This window comes from Garra rufa, unplaced genomic scaffold (genome assembly GCF_049309525.1).
Source record: "Garra rufa unplaced genomic scaffold, GarRuf1.0 hap1_unplaced_165, whole genome shotgun sequence".
In the NCBI taxonomy this organism is placed as follows: Eukaryota; Metazoa; Chordata; class Actinopteri; order Cypriniformes; family Cyprinidae; genus Garra; species Garra rufa.
In genome coordinates this window covers 1-15,173 of record NW_027394440.1, presented here as the reverse complement: position 1 = coordinate 15,173, position 15,173 = coordinate 1, and the positions used below count along the sequence as shown (strand labels likewise).

Here is a 15,173-nt window from a genome sequence, read left to right as displayed (position 1 = left end):
GAGGGCTGCTCCAAAAAGTGGGCTATTTAAAGATCAGCCTCCGTAAAAGCCAGCATATTATATAAATAGTGAAGAAAAGGCAAAAGCTTACAGCACCTGGCATTCCCAGGCGGTCTCCCATCCAAGTACTAAGCAGGCCCGACGCTGCTTAGCTTCCGAGATCAGACGAGATCGGGCGCTCTCAGCGCGGTATGGCCGTAAGCGAGGGCTGCTCCAAAAAGTGGGCTATTTAAAGATCAGCCTCCGTAAAAGCCAGCATATTATATAAATAGTGAAGAAAAGGCAAAAGCTTACAGCACCTGGTATTCCCAGGCGGTCTCCCATCCAAGTGTAACAATCGGCCTTATCAGCCGAGTTACAAGACTAAAATGGGATCAGATTTAACTGTGAGAGATGACTAGTGGTTAAAAGAATGAGACATAAAAGAAGATTGGTTTAAATAGATTTGGTTTATTTACAAGGTTCACATAAAAGACTTTAAAACAACACGATAAAACGAGGTAAACGCTGTTAAAAGAATACAGTTCATTTGTCCATACCCTAAAAACAGTCCAAGAATCCCAGTGTGTTGATAAGTCCAATGTGAGTGTCCACCGGTGTATATACAATCCACAGAAAGTGTAATCCAAAGTTTGCAGGTGGTGAATGGAAAGGTGAGCTCTAAAATTAGCAACTCCTCAATCCAACAGTTTGGTGACTGTCCTTTGTTTGTCATGCTGCTCTCTTATACAGTTGTACTTCCTGCTTCCTGTCATGTGTCTAGTCACATGGCAGGCCAACCATCCATTTTTTAAAGACACACACTCACTTAAAATGTTAAGAGTAATAAAATGGCCTAAAAAACATGTAAAACACTTAAAACTCTATAATACATTTAAATGATTGTAATAAATAGAGCGGTAAAACACGTCTTTCTAAAAGCCAGCATATTATATAAATAGTGAAGAAAAGGCAAAAGCTTACAGCACCTGGTATTCCCAGGCGGTCTCCCATCCAAGTACTAAGCAGGCCCGACGCTGCTTAGCTTCCGAGATCAGACGAGATCGGGCGCTCTCAGCGCGGTATGGCCGTAAGCGAGGGCTGCTCCAAAAAGTGGGCTATTTAAAGATCAGCCTCCGTAAAAGCCAGCATATTATATAAATAGTGAAGAAAAGGCAAAAGCTTACAGCACCTGGCATTCCCAGGCAGTCTCCCATCCAAGTACTAAGCAGGCCCGACGCTGCTTAGCTTCCGAGATCAGACGAGATCGGGCGCTCTCAGCGCGGTATGGCCGTAAGCGAGGGCTGCTCCAAAAAGTGGGCTATTTAAAGATCAGCCTCCGTAAAAGCCAGCATATTATATAAATAGTGAAGAAAAGGCAAAAGCTTACAGCACCTGGTATTCCCAGGCGGTCTCCCATCCAAGTGTAACAATCGGCCTTATCAGCCGAGTTACAAGACTAAAATGGGATCAGATTTAACTGTGAGAGATGACTAGTGGTTAAAAGAATGAGACATAAAAGAAGATTGGTTTAAATAGATTTGGTTTATTTACAAGGTTCACATAAAAGACTTTAAAACAACACGATAAAACGAGGTAAACGCTGTTAAAAGAATACAGTTCATTTGTCCATACCCTAAAAACAGTCCAAGAATCCCAGTGTGTTGATAAGTCCAATGTGAGTGTCCACCGGTGTATATACAATCCACAGAAAGTGTAATCCAAAGTTTGCAGGTGGTGAATGGAAAGGTGAGCTCTAAAATTAGCAACTCCTCAATCCAACAGTTTGGTGACTGTCCTTTGTTTGTCATGCTGCTCTCTTATACAGTTGTACTTCCTGCTTCCTGTCATGTGTCTAGTCACATGGCAGGCCAACCATCCATTTTTTAAAGACACACACTCACTTAAAATGTTAAGAGTAATAAAATGGCCTAAAAAACATGTAAAACACTTAAAACTCTATAATACATTTAAATGATTGTAATAAATAGAGCGGTAAAACACGTCTTTCTAAAAGCCAGCATATTATATAAATAGTGAAGAAAAGGCAAAAGCTTACAGCACCTGGTATTCCCAGGCGGTCTCCCATCCAAGTACTAAGCAGGCCCGACGCTGCTTAGCTTCCGAGATCAGACGAGATCGGGCGCTCTCAGCGCGGTATGGCCGTAAGCGAGGGCTGCTCCAAAAAGTGGGCTATTTAAAGATCAGCCTCCGTAAAAGCCAGCATATTATATAAATAGTGAAGAAAAGGCAAAAGCTTACAGCACCTGGTAATCCCAGGCGGTCTCCCATCCAAGTGTAACAATCGGCCTTATCAGCCGAGTTACAAGACTAAAATGGGGTCAGATTTAACTGTGAGAGATGACTAGTGGTTAAAAGAATGAGACATAAAAGAAGATTGGTTTAAATAGATTTGGTTTATTTACAAGGTTCACATAAAAGACTTTAAAACAACACGATAAAACGAGGTAAACGCTGTTAAAAGAATACAGTTCATTTGTCCATACCCTAAAAACAGTCCAAGAATCCCAGTGTGTTGATAAGTCCAATGTGAGTGTCCACCGGTGTATATACAATCCACAGAAAGTGTAATCCAAAGTTTGCAGGTGGTGAATGGAAAGGTGAGCTCTAAAATTAGCAACTCCTCAATCCAACAGTTTGGTGACTGTCCTTTGTTTGTCATGCTGCTCTCTTATACAGTTGTACTTCCTGCTTCCTGTCATGTGTCTAGTCACATGGCAGGCCAACCATCCATTTTTTAAAGACACACACTCACTTAAAATGTTAAGAGTAATAAAATGGCCTAAAAAACATGTAAAACACTTAAAACTCTATAATACATTTAAATGATTGTAATAAATAGAGCGGTAAAACACGTCTTTCTAAAAGCCAGCATATTATATAAATAGTGAAGAAAAGGCAAAAGCTTACAGCACCTGGTATTCCCAGGCGGTCTCCCATCCAAGTACTAAGCAGGCCCGACGCTGCTTAGCTTCCGAGATCAGACGAGATCGGGCGCTCTCAGCGCGGTATGGCCGTAAGCGAGGGCTGCTCCAAAAAGTGGGCTATTTAAAGATCAGCCTCCGTAAAAGCCAGCATATTATATAAATAGTGAAGAAAAGGCAAAAGCTTACAGCACCTGGTATTCCCAGGCGGTCTCCCATCCAAGTGTAACAATCGGCCTTATCAGCCGAGTTACAAGACTAAAATGGGATCAGATTTAACTGTGAGAGATGACTAGTGGTTAAAAGAATGAGACATAAAAGAAGATTGGTTTAAATAGATTTGGTTTATTTACAAGGTTCACATAAAAGACTTTAAAACAACACGATAAAACGAGGTAAACGCTGTTAAAAGAATACAGTTCATTTGTCCATACCCTAAAAACAGTCCAAGAATCCCAGTGTGTTGATAAGTCCAATGTGAGTGTCCACCGGTGTATATACAATCCACAGAAAGTGTAATCCAAAGTTTGCAGGTGGTGAATGGAAAGGTGAGCTCTAAAATTAGCAACTCCTCAATCCAACAGTTTGGTGACTGTCCTTTGTTTGTCATGCTGCTCTCTTATACAGTTGTACTTCCTGCTTCCTGTCATGTGTCTAGTCACATGGCAGGCCAACCATCCATTTTTTAAAGACACACACTCACTTAAAATGTTAAGAGTAATAAAATGGCCTAAAAAACATGTAAAACACTTAAAACTCTATAATACATTTAAATGATTGTAATAAATAGAGCGGTAAAACACGTCTTTCTAAAAGCCAGCATATTATATAAATAGTGAAGAAAAGGCAAAAGCTTACAGCACCTGGTATTCCCAGGCGGTCTCCCATCCAAGTACTAAGCAGGCCCGACGCTGCTTAGCTTCCGAGATCAGACGAGATCGGGCGCTCTCAGCGCGGTATGGCCGTAAGCGAGGGCTGCTCCAAAAAGTGGGCTATTTAAAGATCAGCCTCCGTAAAAGCCAGCATATTATATAAATAGTGAAGAAAAGGCAAAAGCTTACAGCACCTGGTAATCCCAGGCGGTCTCCCATCCAAGTGTAACAATCGGCCTTATCAGCCGAGTTACAAGACTAAAATGGGGTCAGATTTAACTGTGAGAGATGACTAGTGGTTAAAAGAATGAGACATAAAAGAAGATTGGTTTAAATAGATTTGGTTTATTTACAAGGTTCACATAAAAGACTTTAAAACAACACGATAAAACGAGGTAAACGCTGTTAAAAGAATACAGTTCATTTGTCCATACCCTAAAAACAGTCCAAGAATCCCAGTGTGTTGATAAGTCCAATGTGAGTGTCCACCGGTGTATATACAATCCACAGAAAGTGTAATCCAAAGTTTGCAGGTGGTGAATGGAAAGGTGAGCTCTAAAATTAGCAACTCCTCAATCCAACAGTTTGGTGACTGTCCTTTGTTTGTCATGCTGCTCTCTTATACAGTTGTACTTCCTGCTTCCTGTCATGTGTCTAGTCACATGGCAGGCCAACCATCCATTTTTTAAAGACACACACTCACTTAAAATGTTAAGAGTAATAAAATGGCCTAAAAAACATGTAAAACACTTAAAACTCTATAATACATTTAAATGATTGTAATAAATAGAGCGGTAAAACACGTCTTTCTAAAAGCCAGCATATTATATAAATAGTGAAGAAAAGGCAAAAGCTTACAGCACCTGGTATTCCCAGGCGGTCTCCCATCCAAGTACTAAGCAGGCCCGACGCTGCTTAGCTTCCGAGATCAGAGGAGATCGGGCGCTCTCAGCGAGGTATGGCCGTAAGCGAGGGCTGCTCCAAAAAGTGGGCTATTTAAAGATCAGCCTCCGTAAAAGCCAGCATATTATATAAATAGTGAAGAAAAGGCAAAAGCTTACAGCACCTGGCATTCCCAGGCGGTCTCCCATCCAAGTACTAAGCAGGCCCGACGCTGCTTAGCTTCCGAGATCAGACGAGATCGGGCGCTCTCAGCGCGGTATGGCCGTAAGCGAGGGCTGCTCCAAAAAGTGGGCTATTTAAAGATCAGCCTCCGTAAAAGCCAGCATATTATATAAATAGTGAAGAAAAGGCAAAAGCTTACAGCACCTGGTATTCCCAGGCGGTCTCCCATCCAAGTGTAACAATCGGCCTTATCAGCCGAGTTACAAGACTAAAATGGGATCAGATTTAACTGTGAGAGATGACTAGTGGTTAAAAGAATGAGACATAAAAGAAGATTGGTTTAAATAGATTTGGTTTATTTACAAGGTTCACATAAAAGACTTTAAAACAACACGATAAAACGAGGTAAACGCTGTTAAAAGAATACAGTTCATTTGTCCATACCCTAAAAACAGTCCAAGAATCCCAGTGTGTTGATAAGTCCAATGTGAGTGTCCACCGGTGTATATACAATCCACAGAAAGTGTAATCCAAAGTTTGCAGGTGGTGAATGGAAAGGTGAGCTCTAAAATTAGCAACTCCTCAATCCAACAGTTTGGTGACTGTCCTTTGTTTGTCATGCTGCTCTCTTATACAGTTGTACTTCCTGCTTCCTGTCATGTGTCTAGTCACATGGCAGGCCAACCATCCATTTTTTAAAGACACACACTCACTTAAAATGTTAAGAGTAATAAAATGGCCTAAAAAACATGTAAAACACTTAAAACTCTATAATACATTTAAATGATTGTAATAAATAGAGCGGTAAAACACGTCTTTCTAAAAGCCAGCATATTATATAAATAGTGAAGAAAAGGCAAAAGCTTACAGCACCTGGTATTCCCAGGCGGTCTCCCATCCAAGTACTAAGCAGGCCCGACGCTGCTTAGCTTCCGAGATCAGAGGAGATCGGGCGCTCTCAGCGAGGTATGGCCGTAAGCGAGGGCTGCTCCAAAAAGTGGGCTATTTAAAGATCAGCCTCCGTAAAAGCCAGCATATTATATAAATAGTGAAGAAAAGGCAAAAGCTTACAGCACCTGGCATTCCCAGGCGGTCTCCCATCCAAGTACTAAGCAGGCCCGACGCTGCTTAGCTTCCGAGATCAGACGAGATCGGGCGCTCTCAGCGCGGTATGGCCGTAAGCGAGGGCTGCTCCAAAAAGTGGGCTATTTAAAGATCAGCCTCCGTAAAAGCCAGCATATTATATAAATAGTGAAGAAAAGGCAAAAGCTTACAGCACCTGGTATTCCCAGGCGGTCTCCCATCCAAGTGTAACAATCGGCCTTATCAGCCGAGTTACAAGACTAAAATGGGATCAGATTTAACTGTGAGAGATGACTAGTGGTTAAAAGAATGAGACATAAAAGAAGATTGGTTTAAATAGATTTGGTTTATTTACAAGGTTCACATAAAAGACTTTAAAACAACACGATAAAACGAGGTAAACGCTGTTAAAAGAATACAGTTCATTTGTCCATACCCTAAAAACAGTCCAAGAATCCCAGTGTGTTGATAAGTCCAATGTGAGTGTCCACCGGTGTATATACAATCCACAGAAAGTGTAATCCAAAGTTTGCAGGTGGTGAATGGAAAGGTGAGCTCTAAAATTAGCAACTCCTCAATCCAACAGTTTGGTGACTGTCCTTTGTTTGTCATGCTGCTCTCTTATACAGTTGTACTTCCTGCTTCCTGTCATGTGTCTAGTCACATGGCAGGCCAACCATCCATTTTTTAAAGACACACACTCACTTAAAATGTTAAGAGTAATAAAATGGCCTAAAAAACATGTAAAACACTTAAAACTCTATAATACATTTAAATGATTGTAATAAATAGAGCGGTAAAACACGTCTTTCTAAAAGCCAGCATATTATATAAATAGTGAAGAAAAGGCAAAAGCTTACAGCACCTGGTATTCCCAGGCGGTCTCCCATCCAAGTACTAAGCAGGCCCGACGCTGCTTAGCTTCCGAGATCAGACGAGATCGGGCGCTCTCAGCGCGGTATGGCCGTAAGCGAGGGCTGCTCCAAAAAGTGGGCTATTTAAAGATCAGCCTCCGTAAAAGCCAGCATATTATATAAATAGTGAAGAAAAGGCAAAAGCTTACAGCACCTGGTAATCCCAGGCGGTCTCCCATCCAAGTGTAACAATCGGCCTTATCAGCCGAGTTACAAGACTAAAATGGGGTCAGATTTAACTGTGAGAGATGACTAGTGGTTAAAAGAATGAGACATAAAAGAAGATTGGTTTAAATAGATTTGGTTTATTTACAAGGTTCACATAAAAGACTTTAAAACAACACGATAAAACGAGGTAAACGCTGTTAAAAGAATACAGTTCATTTGTCCATACCCTAAAAACAGTCCAAGAATCCCAGTGTGTTGATAAGTCCAATGTGAGTGTCCACCGGTGTATATACAATCCACAGAAAGTGTAATCCAAAGTTTGCAGGTGGTGAATGGAAAGGTGAGCTCTAAAATTAGCAACTCCTCAATCCAACAGTTTGGTGACTGTCCTTTGTTTGTCATGCTGCTCTCTTATACAGTTGTACTTCCTGCTTCCTGTCATGTGTCTAGTCACATGGCAGGCCAACCATCCATTTTTTAAAGACACACACTCACTTAAAATGTTAAGAGTAATAAAATGGCCTAAAAAACATGTAAAACACTTAAAACTCTATAATACATTTAAATGATTGTAATAAATAGAGCGGTAAAACACGTCTTTCTAAAAGCCAGCATATTATATAAATAGTGAAGAAAAGGCAAAAGCTTACAGCACCTGGTATTCCCAGGCGGTCTCCCATCCAAGTACTAAGCAGGCCCGACGCTGCTTAGCTTCCGAGATCAGACGAGATCGGGCGCTCTCAGCGCGGTATGGCCGTAAGCGAGGGCTGCTCCAAAAAGTGGGCTATTTAAAGATCAGCCTCCGTAAAAGCCAGCATATTATATAAATAGTGAAGAAAAGGCAAAAGCTTACAGCACCTGGTATTCCCAGGCGGTCTCCCATCCAAGTGTAACAATCGGCCTTATCAGCCGAGTTACAAGACTAAAATGGGATCAGATTTAACTGTGAGAGATGACTAGTGGTTAAAAGAATGAGACATAAAAGAAGATTGGTTTAAATAGATTTGGTTTATTTACAAGGTTCACATAAAAGACTTTAAAACAACACGATAAAACGAGGTAAACGCTGTTAAAAGAATACAGTTCATTTGTCCATACCCTAAAAACAGTCCAAGAATCCCAGTGTGTTGATAAGTCCAATGTGAGTGTCCACCGGTGTATATACAATCCACAGAAAGTGTAATCCAAAGTTTGCAGGTGGTGAATGGAAAGGTGAGCTCTAAAATTAGCAACTCCTCAATCCAACAGTTTGGTGACTGTCCTTTGTTTGTCATGCTGCTCTCTTATACAGTTGTACTTCCTGCTTCCTGTCATGTGTCTAGTCACATGGCAGGCCAACCATCCATTTTTTAAAGACACACACTCACTTAAAATGTTAAGAGTAATAAAATGGCCTAAAAAACATGTAAAACACTTAAAACTCTATAATACATTTAAATGATTGTAATAAATAGAGCGGTAAAACACGTCTTTCTAAAAGCCAGCATATTATATAAATAGTGAAGAAAAGGCAAAAGCTTACAGCACCTGGTATTCCCAGGCGGTCTCCCATCCAAGTACTAAGCAGGCCCGACGCTGCTTAGCTTCCGAGATCAGACGAGATCGGGCGCTCTCAGCGCGGTATGGCCGTAAGCGAGGGCTGCTCCAAAAAGTGGGCTATTTAAAGATCAGCCTCCGTAAAAGCCAGCATATTATATAAATAGTGAAGAAAAGGCAAAAGCTTACAGCACCTGGTATTCCCAGGCGGTCTCCCATCCAAGTGTAACAATCGGCCTTATCAGCCGAGTTACAAGACTAAAATGGGATCAGATTTAACTGTGAGAGATGACTAGTGGTTAAAAGAATGAGACATAAAAGAAGATTGGTTTAAATAGATTTGGTTTATTTACAAGGTTCACATAAAAGACTTTAAAACAACACGATAAAACGAGGTAAACGCTGTTAAAAGAATACAGTTCATTTGTCCATACCCTAAAAACAGTCCAAGAATCCCAGTGTGTTGATAAGTCCAATGTGAGTGTCCACCGGTGTATATACAATCCACAGAAAGTGTAATCCAAAGTTTGCAGGTGGTGAATGGAAAGGTGAGCTCTAAAATTAGCAACTCCTCAATCCAACAGTTTGGTGACTGTCCTTTGTTTGTCATGCTGCTCTCTTATACAGTTGTACTTCCTGCTTCCTGTCATGTGTCTAGTCACATGGCAGGCCAACCATCCATTTTTTAAAGACACACACTCACTTAAAATGTTAAGAGTAATAAAATGGCCTAAAAAACATGTAAAACACTTAAAACTCTATAATACATTTAAATGATTGTAATAAATAGAGCGGTAAAACACGTCTTTCTAAAAGCCAGCATATTATATAAATAGTGAAGAAAAGGCAAAAGCTTACAGCACCTGGTATTCCCAGGCGGTCTCCCATCCAAGTACTAAGCAGGCCCGACGCTGCTTAGCTTCCGAGATCAGACGAGATCGGGCGCTCTCAGCGCGGTATGGCCGTAAGCGAGGGCTGCTCCAAAAAGTGGGCTATTTAAAGATCAGCCTCCGTAAAAGCCAGCATATTATATAAATAGTGAAGAAAAGGCAAAAGCTTACAGCACCTGGCATTCCCAGGCAGTCTCCCATCCAAGTGTAACAATCGGCCTTATCAGCCGAGTTACAAGACTAAAATGGGATCAGATTTAACTGTGAGAGATGACTAGTGGTTAAAAGAATGAGACATAAAAGAAGATTGGTTTAAATAGATTTGGTTTATTTACAAGGTTCACATAAAAGACTTTAAAACAACACGATAAAACGAGGTAAACGCTGTTAAAAGAATACAGTTCATTTGTCCATACCCTAAAAACAGTCCAAGAATCCCAGTGTGTTGATAAGTCCAATGTGAGTGTCCACCGGTGTATATACAATCCAAAGAAAGTGTAATCCAAAGTTTGCAGGTGGTGAATGGAAAGGTGAGCTCTAAAATTAGCAACTCCTCAATCCAACAGTTTGGTGACTGTCCTTTGTTTGTCATGCTGCTCTCTTATACAGTTGTACTTCCTGCTTCCTGTCATGTGTCTAGTCACATGGCAGGCCAACCATCCATTTTTTAAAGACACACACTCACTTAAAATGTTAAGAGTAATAAAATGGCCTAAAAAACATGTAAAACACTTAAAACTCTATAATACATTTAAATGATTGTAATAAATAGAGCGGTAAAACACGTCTTTCTAAAAGCCAGCATATTATATAAATAGTGAAGAAAAGGCAAAAGCTTACAGCACCTGGTATTCCCAGGCGGTCTCCCATCCAAGTACTAAGCAGGCCCGACGCTGCTTAGCTTCCGAGATCAGACGAGATCGGGCGCTCTCAGCGCGGTATGGCCGTAAGCGAGGGCTGCTCCAAAAAGTGGGCTATTTAAAGATCAGCCTCCGTAAAAGCCAGCATATTATATAAATAGTGAAGAAAAGGCAAAAGCTTACAGCACCTGGTAATCCCAGGCGGTCTCCCATCCAAGTGTAACAATCGGCCTTATCAGCCGAGTTACAAGACTAAAATGGGGTCAGATTTAACTGTGAGAGATGACTAGTGGTTAAAAGAATGAGACATAAAAGAAGATTGGTTTAAATAGATTTGGTTTATTTACAAGGTTCACATAAAAGACTTTAAAACAACACGATAAAACGAGGTAAACGCTGTTAAAAGAATACAGTTCATTTGTCCATACCCTAAAAACAGTCCAAGAATCCCAGTGTGTTGATAAGTCCTATGTGAGTGTCCACCGGTGTATATACAATCCACAGAAAGTGTAATCCAAAGTTTGCAGGTGGTGAATGGAAAGGTGAGCTCTAAAATTAGCAACTCCTCAATCCAACAGTTTGGTGACTGTCCTTTGTTTGTCATGCTGCTCTCTTATACAGTTGTACTTCCTGCTTCCTGTCATGTGTCTAGTCACATGGCAGGCCAACCATCCATTTTTTAAAGACACACACTCACTTAAAATGTTAAGAGTAATAAAATGGCCTAAAAAACATGTAAAACACTTAAAACTCTATAATACATTTAAATGATTGTAATAAATAGAGCGGTAAAACACGTCTTTCTAAAAGCCAGCATATTATATAAATAGTGAAGAAAAGGCAAAAGCTTACAGCACCTGGTATTCCCAGGCGGTCTCCCATCCAAGTACTAAGCAGGCCCGACGCTGCTTAGCTTCCGAGATCAGACGAGATCGGGCGCTCTCAGTGCGGTATGGCCGTAAGCGAGGGCTGCTCCAAAAAGTGGGCTATTTAAAGATCAGCCTCCGTAAAAGCCAGCATATTATATAAATAGTGAAGAAAAGGCAAAAGCTTACAGCACCTGGTATTCCCAGGCGGTCTCCCATCCAAGTACTAAGCAGGCCCGACGCTGCTTAGCTTCCGAGATCAGACGAGATCGGGCGCTCTCAGCGCGGTATGGCCGTAAGCGAGGGCTGCTCCAAAAAGTGGGCTATTTAAAGATCAGCCTCCGTAAAAGCCAGCATATTATATAAATAGTGAAGAAAAGGCAAAAGCTTACAGCACCTGGTATTCCCAGGCGGTCTCCCATCCAAGTGTAACAATCGGCCTTATCAGCCGAGTTACAAGACTAAAATGGGATCAGATTTAACTGTGAGAGATGACTAGTGGTTAAAAGAATGAGACATAAAAGAAGATTGGTTTAAATAGATTTGGTTTATTTACAAGGTTCACATAAAAGACTTTAAAACAACACGATAAAACGAGGTAAACGCTGTTAAAAGAATACAGTTCATTTGTCCATACCCTAAAAACAGTCCAAGAATCCCAGTGTGTTGATAAGTCCAATGTGAGTGTCCACCGGTGTATATACAATCCACAGAAAGTGTAATCCAAAGTTTGCAGGTGGTGAATGGAAAGGTGAGCTCTAAAATTAGCAACTCCTCAATCCAACAGTTTGGTGACTGTCCTTTGTTTGTCATGCTGCTCTCTTATACAGTTGTACTTCCTGCTTCCTGTCATGTGTCTAGTCACATGGCAGGCCAACCATCCATTTTTTAAAGACACACACTCACTTAAAATGTTAAGAGTAATAAAATGGCCTAAAAAACATGTAAAACACTTAAAACTCTATATTACATTTAAATGATTGTAATAAATAGAGCGGTAAAACACGTCTTTCTAAAAGCCAGCATATTATATAAATAGTGAAGAAAAGGCAAAAGCTTACAGCACCTGGTATTCCCAGGCGGTCTCCCATCCAAGTACTAAGCAGGCCCGACGCTGCTTAGCTTCCGAGATCAGACGAGATCGGGCGCTCTCAGCGCGGTATGGCCGTAAGCGAGGGCTGCTCCAAAAAGTGGGCTATTTAAAGATCAGCCTCCGTAAAAGCCAGCATATTATATAAATAGTGAAGAAAAGGCAAAAGCTTACAGCACCTGGTAATCCCAGGCGGTCTCCCATCCAAGTGTAACAATCGGCCTTATCAGCCGAGTTACAAGACTAAAATGGGGTCAGATTTAACTGTGAGAGATGACTAGTGGTTAAAAGAATGAGACATAAAAGAAGATTGGTTTAAATAGATTTGGTTTATTTACAAGGTTCACATAAAAGACTTTAAAACAACACGATAAAACGAGGTAAACGCTGTTAAAAGAATACAGTTCATTTGTCCATACCCTAAAAACAGTCCAAGAATCCCAGTGTGTTGATAAGTCCAATGTGAGTGTCCACCGGTGTATATACAATCCACAGAAAGTGTAATCCAAAGTTTGCAGGTGGTGAATGGAAAGGTGAGCTCTAAAATTAGCAACTCCTCAATCCAACAGTTTGGTGACTGTCCTTTGTTTGTCATGCTGCTCTCTTATACAGTTGTACTTCCTGCTTCCTGTCATGTGTCTAGTCACATGGCAGGCCAACCATCCATTTTTTAAAGACACACACTCACTTAAAATGTTAAGAGTAATAAAATGGCCTAAAAAACATGTAAAACACTTAAAACTCTATAATACATTTAAATGATTGTAATAAATAGAGCGGTAAAACACGTCTTTCTAAAAGCCAGCATATTATATAAATAGTGAAGAAAAGGCAAAAGCTTACAGCACCTGGTATTCCCAGGCGGTCTCCCATCCAAGTACTAAGCAGGCCCGACGCTGCTTAGCTTCCGAGATCAGACGAGATCGGGCGCTCTCAGCGCGGTATGGCCGTAAGCGAGGGCTGCTCCAAAAAGTGGGCTATTTAAAGATCAGCCTCCGTAAAAGCCAGCATATTATATAAATAGTGAAGAAAAGGCAAAAGCTTACAGCACCTGGTATTCCCAGGCGGTCTCCCATCCAAGTGTAACAATCGGCCTTATCAGCCGAGTTACAAGACTAAAATGGGATCAGATTTAACTGTGAGAGATGACTAGTGGTTAAAAGAATGAGACATAAAAGAAGATTGGTTTAAATAGATTTGGTTTATTTACAAGGTTCACATAAAAGACTTTAAAACAACACGATAAAACGAGGTAAACGCTGTTAAAAGAATACAGTTCATTTGTCCATACCCTAAAAACAGTCCAAGAATCCCAGTGTGTTGATAAGTCCAATGTGAGTGTCCACCGGTGTATATACAATCCACAGAAAGTGTAATCCAAAGTTTGCAGGTGGTGAATGGAAAGGTGAGCTCTAAAATTAGCAACTCCTCAATCCAACAGTTTGGTGACTGTCCTTTGTTTGTCATGCTGCTCTCTTATACAGTTGTACTTCCTGCTTCCTGTCATGTGTCTAGTCACATGGCAGGCCAACCATCCATTTTTTAAAGACACACACTCACTTAAAATGTTAAGAGTAATAAAATGGCCTAAAAAACATGTAAAACACTTAAAACTCTATATTACATTTAAATGATTGTAATAAATAGAGCGGTAAAACACGTCTTTCTAAAAGCCAGCATATTATATAAATAGTGAAGAAAAGGCAAAAGCTTACAGCACCTGGTATTCCCAGGCGGTCTCCCATCCAAGTACTAAGCAGGCCCGACGCTGCTTAGCTTCCGAGATCAGACGAGATCGGGCGCTCTCAGCGCGGTATGGCCGTAAGCGAGGGCTGCTCCAAAAAGTGGGCTATTTAAAGATCAGCCTCCGTAAAAGCCAGCATATTATATAAATAGTGAAGAAAAGGCAAAAGCTTACAGCACCTGGTAATCCCAGGCGGTCTCCCATCCAAGTGTAACAATCGGCCTTATCAGCCGAGTTACAAGACTAAAATGGGGTCAGATTTAACTGTGAGAGATGACTAGTGGTTAAAAGAATGAGACATAAAAGAAGATTGGTTTAAATAGATTTGGTTTATTTACAAGGTTCACATAAAAGACTTTAAAACAACACGATAAAACGAGGTAAACGCTGTTAAAAGAATACAGTTCATTTGTCCATACCCTAAAAACAGTCCAAGAATCCCAGTGTGTTGATAAGTCCAATGTGAGTGTCCACCGGTGTATATACAATCCACAGAAAGTGTAATCCAAAGTTTGCAGGTGGTGAATGGAAAGGTGAGCTCTAAAATTAGCAACTCCTCAATCCAACAGTTTGGTGACTGTCCTTTGTTTGTCATGCTGCTCTCTTATACAGTTGTACTTCCTGCTTCCTGTCATGTGTCTAGTCACATGGCAGGCCAACCATCCATTTTTTAAAGACACACACTCACTTAAAATGTTAAGAGTAATAAAATGGCCTAAAAAACATGTAAAACACTTAAAACTCTATAATACATTTAAATGATTGTAATAAATAGAGCGGTAAAACACGTCTTTCTAAAAGCCAGCATATTATATAAATAGTGAAGAAAAGGCAAAAGCTTACAGCACCTGGTATTCCCAGGCGGTCTCCCATCCAAGTACTAAGCAGGCCCGACGCTGCTTAGCTTCCGAGATCAGACGAGATCGGGCGCTCTCAGCGCGGTATGGCCGTAAGCGAGGGCTGCTCCAAAAAGTGGGCTATTTAAAGATCAGCCTCCGTAAAAGCCAGCATATTATATAAATAGTGAAGAAAAGGCAAAAGCTTACAGCACCTGGCATTCCCAGGCAGTCTCCCATCCAAGTACTAAGCAGGCCCGACGCTGCTTAGCTTCCGAGATCAGACGAGATCGGGCGCTCTCAGCGCGGTATGGCCGTAAGCGAG

At 41.0% G+C, this 15,173-nt stretch overlaps 22 non-coding genes across 22 annotated transcripts; all 22 read right to left on the bottom strand.

Annotated features, from left to right (window-relative positions):
• Positions 1-84: 84 nt before the first annotated feature.
• Positions 85-203, bottom strand: LOC141316801 (5S ribosomal RNA). The gene has a single exon (XR_012351594.1). It is a non-coding gene; the product is annotated as a 5S ribosomal RNA (ribosomal RNA).
• A 753-nt stretch (positions 204-956) lies between these two features.
• Positions 957-1,075, bottom strand: LOC141316779 (5S ribosomal RNA). Its single transcript, XR_012351574.1, has one exon. It is a non-coding gene; the product is annotated as a 5S ribosomal RNA (ribosomal RNA).
• Positions 1,076-1,159: 84 nt separating this feature from the next.
• LOC141316815 (5S ribosomal RNA) lies at positions 1,160-1,278 on the bottom strand. The gene has a single exon (XR_012351609.1). It is a non-coding gene; the product is annotated as a 5S ribosomal RNA (ribosomal RNA).
• Positions 1,279-2,031: 753 nt separating this feature from the next.
• LOC141316778 (5S ribosomal RNA) lies at positions 2,032-2,150 on the bottom strand. Its single transcript, XR_012351572.1, has one exon. It is a non-coding gene; the product is annotated as a 5S ribosomal RNA (ribosomal RNA).
• Positions 2,151-2,903: 753 nt separating this feature from the next.
• On the bottom strand, positions 2,904-3,022 carry LOC141316777 (5S ribosomal RNA). Its single transcript, XR_012351571.1, has one exon. It is a non-coding gene; the product is annotated as a 5S ribosomal RNA (ribosomal RNA).
• A 753-nt stretch (positions 3,023-3,775) lies between these two features.
• On the bottom strand, positions 3,776-3,894 carry LOC141316776 (5S ribosomal RNA). The gene has a single exon (XR_012351570.1). It is a non-coding gene; the product is annotated as a 5S ribosomal RNA (ribosomal RNA).
• A 753-nt stretch (positions 3,895-4,647) lies between these two features.
• On the bottom strand, positions 4,648-4,766 carry LOC141316807 (5S ribosomal RNA). The gene has a single exon (XR_012351601.1). It is a non-coding gene; the product is annotated as a 5S ribosomal RNA (ribosomal RNA).
• Positions 4,767-4,850: 84 nt separating this feature from the next.
• On the bottom strand, positions 4,851-4,969 carry LOC141316800 (5S ribosomal RNA). The gene has a single exon (XR_012351593.1). It is a non-coding gene; the product is annotated as a 5S ribosomal RNA (ribosomal RNA).
• Positions 4,970-5,722: 753 nt separating this feature from the next.
• LOC141316805 (5S ribosomal RNA) lies at positions 5,723-5,841 on the bottom strand. The gene has a single exon (XR_012351599.1). It is a non-coding gene; the product is annotated as a 5S ribosomal RNA (ribosomal RNA).
• An 84-nt stretch (positions 5,842-5,925) lies between these two features.
• On the bottom strand, positions 5,926-6,044 carry LOC141316799 (5S ribosomal RNA). The gene has a single exon (XR_012351592.1). It is a non-coding gene; the product is annotated as a 5S ribosomal RNA (ribosomal RNA).
• Positions 6,045-6,797: 753 nt separating this feature from the next.
• LOC141316775 (5S ribosomal RNA) lies at positions 6,798-6,916 on the bottom strand. Its single transcript, XR_012351569.1, has one exon. It is a non-coding gene; the product is annotated as a 5S ribosomal RNA (ribosomal RNA).
• Positions 6,917-7,669: 753 nt separating this feature from the next.
• LOC141316773 (5S ribosomal RNA) lies at positions 7,670-7,788 on the bottom strand. The gene has a single exon (XR_012351568.1). It is a non-coding gene; the product is annotated as a 5S ribosomal RNA (ribosomal RNA).
• A 753-nt stretch (positions 7,789-8,541) lies between these two features.
• LOC141316772 (5S ribosomal RNA) lies at positions 8,542-8,660 on the bottom strand. The gene has a single exon (XR_012351567.1). It is a non-coding gene; the product is annotated as a 5S ribosomal RNA (ribosomal RNA).
• A 753-nt stretch (positions 8,661-9,413) lies between these two features.
• On the bottom strand, positions 9,414-9,532 carry LOC141316771 (5S ribosomal RNA). Its single transcript, XR_012351566.1, has one exon. It is a non-coding gene; the product is annotated as a 5S ribosomal RNA (ribosomal RNA).
• A 753-nt stretch (positions 9,533-10,285) lies between these two features.
• On the bottom strand, positions 10,286-10,404 carry LOC141316770 (5S ribosomal RNA). The gene has a single exon (XR_012351565.1). It is a non-coding gene; the product is annotated as a 5S ribosomal RNA (ribosomal RNA).
• A 753-nt stretch (positions 10,405-11,157) lies between these two features.
• LOC141316813 (5S ribosomal RNA) lies at positions 11,158-11,276 on the bottom strand. The gene has a single exon (XR_012351607.1). It is a non-coding gene; the product is annotated as a 5S ribosomal RNA (ribosomal RNA).
• An 84-nt stretch (positions 11,277-11,360) lies between these two features.
• On the bottom strand, positions 11,361-11,479 carry LOC141316818 (5S ribosomal RNA). The gene has a single exon (XR_012351612.1). It is a non-coding gene; the product is annotated as a 5S ribosomal RNA (ribosomal RNA).
• A 753-nt stretch (positions 11,480-12,232) lies between these two features.
• LOC141316806 (5S ribosomal RNA) lies at positions 12,233-12,351 on the bottom strand. The gene has a single exon (XR_012351600.1). It is a non-coding gene; the product is annotated as a 5S ribosomal RNA (ribosomal RNA).
• Positions 12,352-13,104: 753 nt separating this feature from the next.
• Positions 13,105-13,223, bottom strand: LOC141316794 (5S ribosomal RNA). Its single transcript, XR_012351588.1, has one exon. It is a non-coding gene; the product is annotated as a 5S ribosomal RNA (ribosomal RNA).
• A 753-nt stretch (positions 13,224-13,976) lies between these two features.
• Positions 13,977-14,095, bottom strand: LOC141316781 (5S ribosomal RNA). The gene has a single exon (XR_012351576.1). It is a non-coding gene; the product is annotated as a 5S ribosomal RNA (ribosomal RNA).
• A 753-nt stretch (positions 14,096-14,848) lies between these two features.
• Positions 14,849-14,967, bottom strand: LOC141316769 (5S ribosomal RNA). Its single transcript, XR_012351564.1, has one exon. It is a non-coding gene; the product is annotated as a 5S ribosomal RNA (ribosomal RNA).
• An 84-nt stretch (positions 14,968-15,051) lies between these two features.
• LOC141316814 (5S ribosomal RNA) lies at positions 15,052-15,170 on the bottom strand. The gene has a single exon (XR_012351608.1). It is a non-coding gene; the product is annotated as a 5S ribosomal RNA (ribosomal RNA).
• Positions 15,171-15,173: the final 3 nt, after the last annotated feature.